Below are 12,947 nucleotides of genomic sequence, written 5' to 3'. Positions count from 1 at the left end.
CCTAAGGACATCACACACATCCATGCCCGAGGCAGAATTCGAACCTGCGACCGTAGCTGTCGCGTGGTTCCAAACTGAAGCGCCTAGAACCGCTCAGCCACACCGGCCGGCCGTTATTTGAACTTGCCACCATTTTGTAGGAATAATGGTATTACATTCCTTGGAAACCATACAGGATCTGTGCTTATCCGTCCGGAGACAACTGGAAGCTGTTGTGAATGCCAACGGTTTTCCTACACCGTGTTAGGCATTGGAATGTGTGTTTGGTGTTTCCATGTTTTTGTACAGCCCCTTTAGGTGATACTTACTCCCACAGCACTTCTTTCCAGACAATGTGTAGCTAATTTCGTTGAAATCGCTACAGTGGTGTAGAAGGAGGTGTGAAACATACATACATACGTGATACATAACATATGTATACAGTATACTTATATCTGAAGCCTGATATTCTAATATGTTACTTTTCTTAGATCGGAGAAGTAATTTTTTAAAATGGAAGCTTTCGTTTCTTTTATCTCAGACGCAGTAATTTAGTTTTCTGCATTTCACACTCTTAAAATGCTAAAAAAATGCGTCAAATATTAAATGGAGGCATTTCGACTGACCTCGCCAGACGATTATTTCGCTGTCAGACAAGGTGTTTGGAAATTCCCGGTACTAACTTCTAGAATTTGCAGAGGGGAGTGAGTACATAACATTTTAAACAGGAAGCCAGTATCGGAAACGTCGTCCAGCGACGCTGCAGAATGTCAAAGTTACAGGTGCCGGTGCATGTATGTACCGAGTGATTCCGTGATGATGTGACAAACTTTCTAGAATTATGGAGAAGGTTAAATGTATCAATTTGAAGAAAGAGTACTGTACCGAAAACAAACGAGTCGAAAGGTATCAGCGAAAACCGTTCTAATACATCTGGCAGTGGAATACGTGTGCTGGTATTGTCATTGCTAAGATTGTAGGGTACACAACTTTCAGAGGTGGTAGTATGGTCCAAAACAACAAAAAATCTCAAGTAAACATGAGCTCTGAAATGCATACCTTAAGAGCTATGAGCACTTGTTCAATAGAGATGTGTTTCACAGTAGCGAAGATTAAGTAGTGCTCAGAGTTTCTCAGGTATGCATTTTAGAGCCCATGTTTTTTTAGAAATTCTTTCCTTTTTTTTGGTCCATACTGCTACCTCAGGAAGTTGCCTATTATGTCACACCCCTCTACAAGTCCTACAAGTTTATAATGGGAATTTCCGAACACCCCGTGTACGTTAAAAATTCACGTCATTCGAGATACAAGTAAGTCTCTTGCACAAAAATCTTATTTTTGTCACACCGCGGTACTTACAGGTGCTGAGGAACTCTGCAGGTACCTATTTTTCGTCGTCCAGGTGAACAGAGAAACAGATTGTCAGGTATGCAGGGGTACGATTTCATCATTATACGTTCCACTCTTGATGTGAACACTGTAAGCAAGTTGGTGATTTCATTGCCAAAGGAGGTATTTGCCAACTAAAAATTAACTTTTCCATGAGCGTTTTGTCCTCAGTGTCCTGGTAACTTACACAGTCTGAAGAAAAGTCCTGCCCCATGAAACATCACTTCCAGTGTATTGCTGTTACGGAGAACTGATGCATTTCTCTACTAGGCGGCGCCAGTCGGCGTTGGCGCGAAGATTGTTCGCGGAGCCTAACCTCGCCTCCTTGCTTTTGTTTGGCCACACTCTTTATCTTCCGCCCCGAACCACTAAACATTTTTTAAAAGTTGGTGCTTGTCCCTGTTCCAGTAGTAATCCTCGCCGCGCGCAGCCTCCCTGCAGCAGTAGCACGTGTGAGATTAACGCTTGTTTAAAGTGCAAAGGCCTTAACAAATAACGAACTTCCTAAGTCCCCTCCTTATCTTGCCGGCCGGGAGCCCAGTAGCGTACACACTGGCCTGCTCCTCATCTTTCCTGCTGTTTTTTTTTTTTTTTTTGTGCTGGCTGCTCTCTTGGCGGTCTTTCTTTTTTTTGCGACTGGCGCACCCAGCAGTTGCTATTTACGCGTAGGATTTGCTCTGCTGCTAAACTGGTTGTGGATACTCTGTTTTATTGCTACCAGTAAGTCGTACTTCATTCTTAGTGAGGAGCGTGTGTGCGTGTGTTACGTAGATATACGTTAGTTTGTACTGTAGTGTGTGTGTGTGTGTGTGTGTGTGTGTGTGTGAGTGAGTGAGAGAGAGAGAGAGAGAGAGAGAGAGGAGACTGTAATATGAGACGACCGCACCCTCTTCGGCAGCAAGGTGTCCAAATGGTGATTAACAGTTATAAGATGCTATCGAAACGACAGGTGGACTTTGCCGTCAGCTACTGTTGCCTTGTTCCCACCGTTTTATTGCTCGATGGGTGTACCACTTTCATATTCAAATTGCCAGTGGTAATGCTTTTACTGGTTTCCTTTTTATTCGCGACACCTATATGTGCATGAATTCAAAGCGGAACGCGTATCGTGTCATCAAACACTGAAACTTGTCCCACGGCCACACTCGTAAGCGTAAGATTGATGACTAATCTATGCTTACTTTTTTTCCCTTTTTAACTATTGCAGTTCTTTCCTAGGAAACAGTTTGCTCCGCGAGAGTCTTCTTATGTTTCCGATTGCAAATCAGTTGTGAGATCCTGGCTCCAGGTTCCAGCTGGATATCCTGACATATAGTTAGTTTACATTCATAAAATCTTCTCGACACAAAATATCTACTTCAATCGTACCATTGTTAAATTTCTTATCACAAGGTTTACAATAACCCTCATGGCATCATCGTTATGTGTAACAAAACAATGCGCATCATCAAAAGCTTACCAACAGCTTATCATCATTACTTTTCGGTTGTTGAAAATAAAAGGCTCATTGACAATTTGGATTAAAAAATCTATCGCTGAAGAGAGGAATTTGGACTGCTGCCTGCCCATTCTCGCCTAAGATGATGTATGAAATATCACCAAACAAAAATCGAAAAAACAATGCGTCATTAAAAAATTTCGTATGCCGCAATAATCATTACAACTTACGGCGTACCCTCTCATTCGGAAGGTACATTTCAATGTACATTTAAATACTTAAAAGCATATTTGGGATGTTATAAAGTGACTCGTTTCAGCTAAAAGGAAACCATCTAACTTTTTATTTTTTCTCACTCACGTCTCCCAATGTCAACTAGATATGAAGAATGTACCCCACGACAATGACAGCGTCTGTGGTGTATAGAGCCATGGGAATATTTGAGTAATTTGTAGTTTTCTGCTCCACGGTATTTTGCAATGTTAGTTCATTTTGTGGTTAAAATGGAAACTCGCGAGAGGGTCACATCCTCGTCGATGTTCGCTGTTAAACAAGGCAATGTCGATATTTCTTGGAAGTCCGCTCTACTGTTGGTGTGTGAGAACGAGAAAAAATGTGTAGAATTCAGGAAAAACAGCAATATCGGAAGGGGTGCAGTACTACGATTCAATATAAAATAACAGATAAGTATTAGAATGAAATGTTGTCCGGAGAGTTTTCCTTTATGGGTGATAACCATCTGAAACGGAAAACTTTTAAAGAAAAATTTCAGTTATAGCGTGCAGAAATATCTCTTACTTTAATAAATAATTTTGATGAAACATAAAAAATATAATTTTTTCACTGCGTTTTATACGTGCTCAGACACGCTTTTTTTCGCAATGCGTTAGGAAAAGTAGTTACCACTGCCGTGTGGCTTAAAATAAGATTTATCTGCGTTTTTATTTCCGGCGCTGTTAAAGGAAATGTAACGCCCTGCGCCATTAATCGAAGGCAGTCATTCGCGTGCGTTTCCAAAAAGATTTATTGCTGCTGCTTTTCTCTTCGTCGATGGGACCGTTAAAATTCAGTCACACAGCTCCTGGTACATTGTTGTTAACGAAAACAGCCTTGTCGGTGAATTTTATCAAACGGCCGGGCACGATCGTAACTGGAGCGGAAGCCTTGGAATATTTCCAATAGCAACGCTTCGACCATTCTCCTTTCCACTTTACGGCTTCGCTCATCTGCTCGTATAATTAATTACGTCAAAGATTTGCTGGATACTGCTGCGGTCCTCAAAACGGTTCCTTTTACGAGCTGCAGTGAGTGCTACGGAGGAAACCTTAGCTGAATCCGAGAACGGAAGCAGCAAAATTCTTCTTCCTTGCCAGAGAATTGTTCTGTCCATCGACTAGGATCACGCAGACATCAGCATCCGTTTCTGGATTACCGTGTCACATCGCATTTCGCAAATGACAACATGTAAACTACTTGTAATAGAAATACGTTGCGAGCTACAAGTTTCTGATCGAAGATCCTTGAAATGCATTGCTTTCAATACTTGATCTTTTAGATGCGAATCATGTGAAATACTGAAGAATGGAATATCAAGAATCAGCTAGGATTATTTCCGATTTGCAATAATTGACTTAGAAACACACCTTAGATGCTGGAAAATTATATGTAACTAAGAAATGTGTCTCAAATACAAACAGGAAAGCAAATAGAATGTGTCTACCAAGAATTTCAACAGTGTCTTTGATCTTCTCGTTTTAAAATTTATTGCAATGTCCCTGATTTTCTCGTTTTAACATGTACCGGGACAGGAAGTACTAACGAAAAGATAATACTTGTAATTGAGATAAAATTGATTCTGTTGTATTATAACTGGCTTCAAATAAATTTGGTTCCGAGAGCAGACTGCTGCAAAACCAAAATAACAACCAATTGTTCTAAAATTGGCGGTCGTTTTATGTTAACATTCGGGAACACAAGCTGGCAGTAGTTGTTTGCTGCACCAATTCAGGTGGACCAAACACGTATCTTCTCATGTCTAATAGGGAGAAACATTTTTCTTCTAGTCTAGACTACAGTCTTAGATATTGTTACATTCGGCCCATAACCTCATGTCACCGTTTTTTGTCCAACCCCTACAATTTTTATCCTCTGCTGTTCCACACGTACATTTTTCACCACCAGTTTGTTATCATGCATTGAAAGTGTTTTGTGTTTTTCTCTCTCTGTGAAACTGAATTAGAGAGAATTTTATTGACTTATAATAGGATTTTTAACTTTAATGTCTGGTAGATACGATTTTCTATATTTAGTCTGTGTGAATGAGTAATGTTAAAAATGCACATCTCTTTCTTATTATGCAGCTGAGAGGTTGTTCATCATCTACATTAATTGGATTTTCAAAGCGTTTCGCGTACTCTTGCGGTAGGCGATATTTATAAATTTGCGTCTTAATGAATGGAATAATGACCAAATGTCACCGACAGTAAAAAAAGAGAAAAGTGTGTGCATGGGGATGCACTTGGAGGATACACAAGGAAGCGGTACGTTTCGTCGAAAAAGTTAGAATGAAGCAGATTTGTCTGATGCGAGCAATCTAACATGGTGATACAAGTGAAAACCGCTGGAGATTCCATTGCCTATGTGACCGACATCCATTTTTCTTGCAAAACGTGCGCTCTTCGATGGGTACTAATGCACAGCTCTCAGAATATCAAAAGCAGTAGGACACCATTGCTTTGACTGATTCCAAATAAATTTCCATTCACAGTTTCTGGTACCTTGATAAACTGTGTTTTAGGGTGAGTGTATTCTGACCGATGAAGATTAGATCGTTTCTACCATATTTTTGATTAGTGAAGCTATTCACCGAAATCTCTGGACGCCATTTGGATCTTGTCCTTCGTGTAAGAATGATTATTTCAGCGGTTGGCTTCCTAACATATGAAAAACCGTAATAAAAATTGCAGCATGCTCAATTAGTGAGGAAGTGGAATGTACTACCAGCCATCGACAAAAGAAGCCATTGTAATGATGCTTTATTTGGAGTTTTCGCTGCTGGTAGAGGAGACTAAAAGAATTACCTATATCGGGCGCGTTCTTTAGTAGAGGGCACGTGCTAGAAACATTCTTCCGATACCGTGTCCGGCGCTGTGGCATACTTCTTAGAATGTTGATATTTGGCAGCGGACATTGATCTCTGGAGCGACAAAGTTAAGCATCAAAATTCCTAGTGGTTTCATAAGCGTTTTGAAATTTCCTATGGGAAGTCACACATGAGTAAGATATCAAGCTGGTCATGTAAAAAGGAAAGACGAGCTAACTGATATAATGCTGAAATAAACGTATTTACAGAAAATAATAAAAACTGAAGTTTATAAAAATGGTGGAGCAGGCGAGTGCTCAATTCTTTCAAGGGCGTTGTTAGCACAAAGAGATTTGCTTACTTTGTCATTGTTCGTCACTTTGATGCCAGCCTTGAGAGACTATCTATTCAGTATTGTTACTAAGCAGCAGATAATCTGAACTTATACTGTATGTAGCCATTCTATTTTCAGTGATTGAGGTTACTTACATTCATTTGAATTTTTTTCTGTTGGTTGTTAACATTTACGTTAAAGCGTCAATCGTGTGTTATGTCCATATTTTGTTCAGTGCTTGGTACAAGGTTGCTTTTATGAACCGGCAATACACAGAGAAACCTATTTATTTTGACCATCCCATATAATATTTTGTACATGCAAAATAAAAAACAAGTATGTTGTAACCAGAATGAACGCTAACCTTGTAACTTTGTTCCTTACGAAGCTATGAACAGAAATACCTTTTTTTAAAGAGTACCCCATATATTTTTTATTTCGTGATCCTCCGCCTCTCATTAAGTGCTGTTCAGAAATGTATGATACCGTATCACTCATGTAAACATGATGTTATTAAAAATGTAAAGCAAAACTGACTTTGACTCTCTTGTGCCAGCATGTAATGAAGGTACCAGAGGTGACGTAACTCGTTGACTTGACAGTAAACACATGGAAACCCAAAGAAAACACACGCAGGTCTTCTCCAGCAAGAGGACGATGTACGTAACCCCGGGTACCTCTACTCTGTACTAGTACAGGAGGGTCAAAGTGAACAATGTGATACATTTTTGGTAATATCATGTTTGTGTTTATGCCACATTGGGATACGCTTTACGCCACGCAGGATTAGCCGAGCGGTCTTAGGCCCTGCAGTCAGGGACTGTGCGGCTGGTCCCGGTGGAGGTTCGAGTCCTCCCTCGGGCATGGGTGTGTGTGTTTGTCCTTAGGATAATTTAGGTTAAGTAGTGTGTAAGCTTAGAGACTGATGACCATAGCAGTTAAGTCCCATAAGACTTTACACACATTTGAACATTTGATACGCTTTAAACTGGTCTTCGTTAGAGGAAGTGGGTTACCGAACAACAATATAAGGTGCTATTTAAAAAAAATATTACTGCCGTTCACATCTTCGTAGATAACGAAATTACAAAAAAAGCAGTCATACTGGTTAATGTACCCCTGGTAGCTAAACATTTGCTTGATAATTTTTTATTTTATTTATTTATTTATTTTCTTCTGGAAACCCCAGATACAGCTGTTAACATCGGTATTTGTTCCGTACGTAGCAGTTATATAATATATTGGAATGGTAATCAAGGACACTGCTCGTGTGAATAAGTTTCCGAAACCACTGCCATACCACGTTTTGTTGGCCGCGATGTCTGATACTGCACTCATGCTCATAAATTGGGGATAATTGCAGAATGTGGTGCCACACAAAGTGGCACTACACAAAACTGGCGATAATAGCATAGGCAAATAGGGAAGACACACGACACAGATATGTAAGTCCACGGGATTGATGATAAGTTGAGAAAACCGTCCCTAAACACATGTGCTATAAAACGCCACCGTTTCCTGCGCCTGTACCCCGACATCAGTATGGGATATGATCACCATGCTCGCGTACACAGGCTGCACAACGGGTAGGCATACTCTGGATCAGGTGGTCTAGCTGCTGCTGCGGTATAGCCTCCCATTCTTGCACCAGTGCCTGTCGGAGCTCCTGAAGTGTCGTAGGGATTAGAAGACGCGCAGCGATACGTCGACCGAGAGCATCCCACACGTGCTCGATGGGGTTTAGGTCTGGAGAACAGGCAGGCCACTCCATTCGCCTGATATCTTCTGCTTCTAGGTACTCCTCCACGGTGGCAGCTTGGAGGGGCCGTGCGTTATCGTCCATCAGGAGGAAGGTGGGACCCACTGCACCCCTGAAAAGGCGGACAAACTGGTGCAGAATGACGTCCCGATACACCTGACGTGTTACAGTTCCTCTGTCAAAGACATGCAAGAGTGTACGTGCACCAATCATAACCCCACCCCACGCCATCAAACCACGACCTCCATACAGGTCTGTTTCAAGGACAGTAAGGGATTGGTATACAGTTTCTGGTTCACGCCAGATGAAAACCCGGCGAGAATCACTGTTCAGACTATACCTGCACTCGTCCGTAAACATAACCTGGGACCACTGTTCCAATGACCATATACTGTGTTCTTGACACCAAGCTTTACGGGCTCTCCTGTGACCAGGGGCAGTGGAATGCACCTTGCAGATCTCCGGGCGAATAAACCATGTCTGTTCAGTCGTCTGTAGAGTGTGTTCTGGAGAAATCTGTTCCAGTGGCTGCGGTAAGGTCCCGAGCTAGGCTACCTGCAGTACTCTGTGGCCGTCTGCGGGCACTGATAGTGAGATATTGGTCTTGTTGTGGTGTTGTACACTGTGGACGTCCCGTACTGTAGCGCCTGGACAGGTTTCCTGTCTGCTGGAATCGTTGGCATAATCTTGAGATCACACTTCGTGGCACACGGAGGGCCCGTGCTACGACCTGCTGTGTTTGACCAGCCTCTCTACCCCTCGTAACGTCATCAATACGTGTTCTTTCAACCATTTTCAACACACAGTCACCATTGGCACATCTGAAAACGTCTGCACACTTACTCGCTGTACCGTACTCTGACATGCATCAACACACCTCTGCGTGTGTAGGCTGCTGCCAGCGTCACCGTGCGACGGCGGCAGGTCAAATGCACCGCATGGTCATACCCCGGGGTGATTTAAACCCACAAACCGCCCACCAGAGCGTTGTTTCACCATGTGTGAGCATTATCCTTAATTTATGATCATGAGTGTAGTTATAAAACCGGAAGGTCAATCAAATAATTATGCGCATCTATTCAACGTAGCGACGCATTCTCTTTCCTTTATTTGCCTGAATGTATCCTTGGAGATCACCGCTGTTCTACCAGATTCTATTGTGCACAAACACGACCAATGCCATAATAGATATACATTGTTGTTGTTGTGGTCTTCAGCCCTGAGACTGGTTTGATGCAGCTCTCCATGCTACTCTAGCCTGTGCAAGCTTCTTCATCTCCCGGTACTTACTGCAACCTACATCCTTCTGAATCTGCTTAGTGTATTTATCTCTTGGTCTCCCTACACGATTTTTACCCTCCACGCTGCACTCCAATGCTAAACTTGTGATCCCTTGATGCCTCAGAACATGCCCTACCAACCGGTCCCTTCTTCTTGTCGAGTTGTGCCACAAACTTCTCTTCTCCCCCATTCTATTCAATACCTCCTCATTAGTTACGTGATCTACACAACTATTCTTCATCATTCTTCTGTAGTACCACGTTTCGAAAGCTTCTATTCTCTTCTTGTCCAAACTATTTGTCGTCCATGTTTCACTTCCATACATGGCTACACTCCATACAAATACTTTCAGAAACGACTTCTTGACACTTAAAATCTATACTTGATGTTAAGAAATTCCTCTTCTTCAGAAACACTTTCCTTGCCTTCGCCATTCTACATTTTATATCCTCTCTACTTCGACCATCATCAGTTATTTTGCTCCCCAGATAGCAAAACTCCTTTACTACTTTAAGTGTCTCATTTCCTAATCTAATTCCTTCAGCATCACCCGACTTAATTCGACTACATTCCATTATCCTCGTTTTGCTTTTGTTGATGTTCATCTTATATCCTCCTCTCAAGACACTGTCCATTCCGTTCAACTGCTCTTCCAGGTCCTTTGTTGTCTCTGACAGAATTAAAATGTCATCGGCGAACCTCAAAGTTTTTATTTCTTCTCCATGGATTTTAATACCTACTCCGAATTTTTCTTTTGTTTCCTTTACTGCTTGCTCAATATACAGATTGAATAACATCGGGGAGAGGCTACAACCCTGTCTCACTCCCTTCCCAACCAATGCTTCCCTTTCGTGCCCCTCGACTCTTATAACTTCCATCTGGATATAAATAGGTCGTACCTTTCTTTTCGATGCGGAAGTAGAACACTGAGGCTACCACGTGGTCATTTGGATCATTTATTTGTGCAGTCAGGGTCGAAGCTGTGGGTGGGTGGGAGACTCCCTGGTCCGGAGAGGGAGTGCTCCGGCCGCCGGCAGGCGACACGTGGGAAGCAATAGCGCGGCGCCTGCGGCCGCGGTGTTTGGCTAGCGGCGCGGCGGTGGACGCGGCTGGCGCGCCGCTATCGACAGGGAGTCGCGACACTGGCCCGCCTACCTGCCGGCCCGGCCGATATTAAATTTTTAGCCAGCGGCGCGTGGCCAGGCCGGCCTAGATGACGATATTAAATTTTGAGAACGGCCGCTATCGCCCGGCCACTTGACCCATCCTAGGGGCGCCGCCGCCGCCCTCCGTTTCGCGTCACCGGACCGAGCACTGCAAGTAATCGGCGCCCCCCGCGGGTCCGAACGGATGCACTCGTCGATCCGAATATTCTATTCTTAAGTCTATTCTATCTTCACAATTTGCGTAAATTTTCTTTTGTCTGTGATGCCCAGCTGCTGTGCTCAGCTGGTTTTCGGTGACCTTTTCAACTTACACGGTCGAATCATTTTAATTTCATCCGGCCTGCACGTACCTCCTGAAAACGGGGCACTTTCGTTACTTGTCACAGTGTGCGACTTATTTTACGCAGCCGCTAAGGCACGAAGAAGCTGGCGGTCAATCTACATAGTTTCTGAATTCTGATAAGAGGAAAAACAGCTTTCTTCAGAACGCCTGAAGTGAAAATTCCGGAATCTCATATTAAGGATATATATAAATTAATTGTGAGCGACTCATTGCCCGCAGTGTGCACTTAATTGTATTACCAGTAACAGATTAGAGACAAGGAAGGTAATTGTGGAGTATCGGTAGCATGCCATGATTTTCAATTGTATCACCAGTAACAGACTAGAGACAAGGAAGGTAATTGTGGAGTATCAGTAGCATGCCATGATTTTCACACTACAGGTGTCAGCGACATTTGGGCAGTTACGATCACTTTATGTTACAACGCGTCAAAGGGACTAATACTTTGGGTTTGGGCATTGTCATAATGGAAGATATTCCTGATATTACCAGTAAGGGTACCAGAAATTTGTTACAACTTCCGCCGTATTAATATGATCTTCTTTACATTATAGAAGCTTTCAAACATCCACACATCAACATATATACATATTATAAAAACGAATGTTGCGTACATTGCATCTGTATGTAAATTCCACATCTGTTCCTAAACCATTGCGATACATCTCACTCACTGTCTGTAAATCATTGGTGTGGGGGTGAGGATCACCTACCTATCAAAGTGTGGGGATGGTCATGAAAAAGCAGTGCAGACCACGACGCTCGGATATCCACGATTTTGTCATACATTATTTGAGAAAAAGAGCACTTAGAGACTTGCAACAAATTTCAAACCTTTACATTTTCTTCTTGACGGCCTCCCACAAAATGACGAAAGGAAAAAAGTTTATCACTTAATAAATTTTCGCTGTCCATGCAGTAAAACAGCCGCATGAAGCGTGACGTTTTAGTTTATAACTTCTTCATTTAACTGTATTCGCGACACATTTTACGGACGGTATTCATATATAACATTCAGAGTACCAGAAAAACTGCGTAGTCGCGGTGATATGACGTTATAAACAGTGAGATATGTGAAAAACTAATGCATCATGCATGACGTTACTTCTTATTACTAACTCCATTCACAACACATTTCGCAAGCGGTAGCTGCATATACCACTTGATGTGTCTGCAAAATTATATTACTGTGCAGCACATAGTTCAGGAGGTACGACGTCATAAACATTGAGCTGCGCGAAAATGAAACTGCAGGGCGAAATTCGCTAGAGATAAAGGTGAAATACGTGCAGAAATATGTGTGAAATATATTAAATATATTTGACATTTGCGAATGCTCGCAAAGCCAGGGGTAAAAAGATCATCCTAATCCCCTGAATGATTTCAAACAAATTTGGCACACATCTTAATTAAATACTGTGACACTAAGAGCTACCAGCCTCCTATTGGGGTGGGCGTGATAACGTAGAGAGAGAATCTGGGAGGAGGAGATGGACAGATGGTGAGGGGGATAGAGTAGACGGGTACGTATAGGGCGGAGGAGAAGATGGCCAGAGACAGGGAGGGGGAAATGGAAAGAGGGAGGGGGAAAGGAGGAAATCGGTGGAAAGAGGAGAAAGGAGGAGATGAACAGAGAAAAGAAAGCGGAGTGGATGAACAGAGAGAAGAAGAAGCAGTAGATGGACTAATGTAAGATTGGAATGTATACATACCCAGTCAATGCGGGGTACTTGATATGGTGGCTCGAAGTTGAAATATGTTGGCATACCGTAAACGGAGGCAGCTGCGGAGGGAACTGCATGCAATGGGCATTTGGAATAGGATCCCTCACAGAAGGCCATTGCTGAGGGCGGCATGTGAAACTAAACGTGTTCATTGGGACAAACAAAACTTAAATTGGACAGTAGCTGACGGAATGTGTAGAGTGTTGACGCCATTTTGTCTCTCTGCAAATCTTGCGAGTGTTCCGACGGGTAATGATGCGTTTAACACGCTGCGGTTGTAATTCAGGCCGCAGGGGTTTTGGCGGTGTTTTGCGTACGGCGGCTTGGGCTATCTCATACAGTTTAATTTGAACATGAACCTGCACGGACGTTTATTTCAGAATTCACGTTTACCAGAATGAGTACGATGGGTGTGCTGTGGACACTCCCCTCTTCCAAGACGACAACAGTCG

This window comes from Schistocerca piceifrons, chromosome 2 (genome assembly GCF_021461385.2).
Source record: "Schistocerca piceifrons isolate TAMUIC-IGC-003096 chromosome 2, iqSchPice1.1, whole genome shotgun sequence".
NCBI classification, from domain to species: Eukaryota; Metazoa; Arthropoda; class Insecta; order Orthoptera; family Acrididae; genus Schistocerca; species Schistocerca piceifrons.
The sequence above is the reverse complement of the archived record's forward strand: the minus strand, read 5'-3'. Positions refer to the sequence as shown.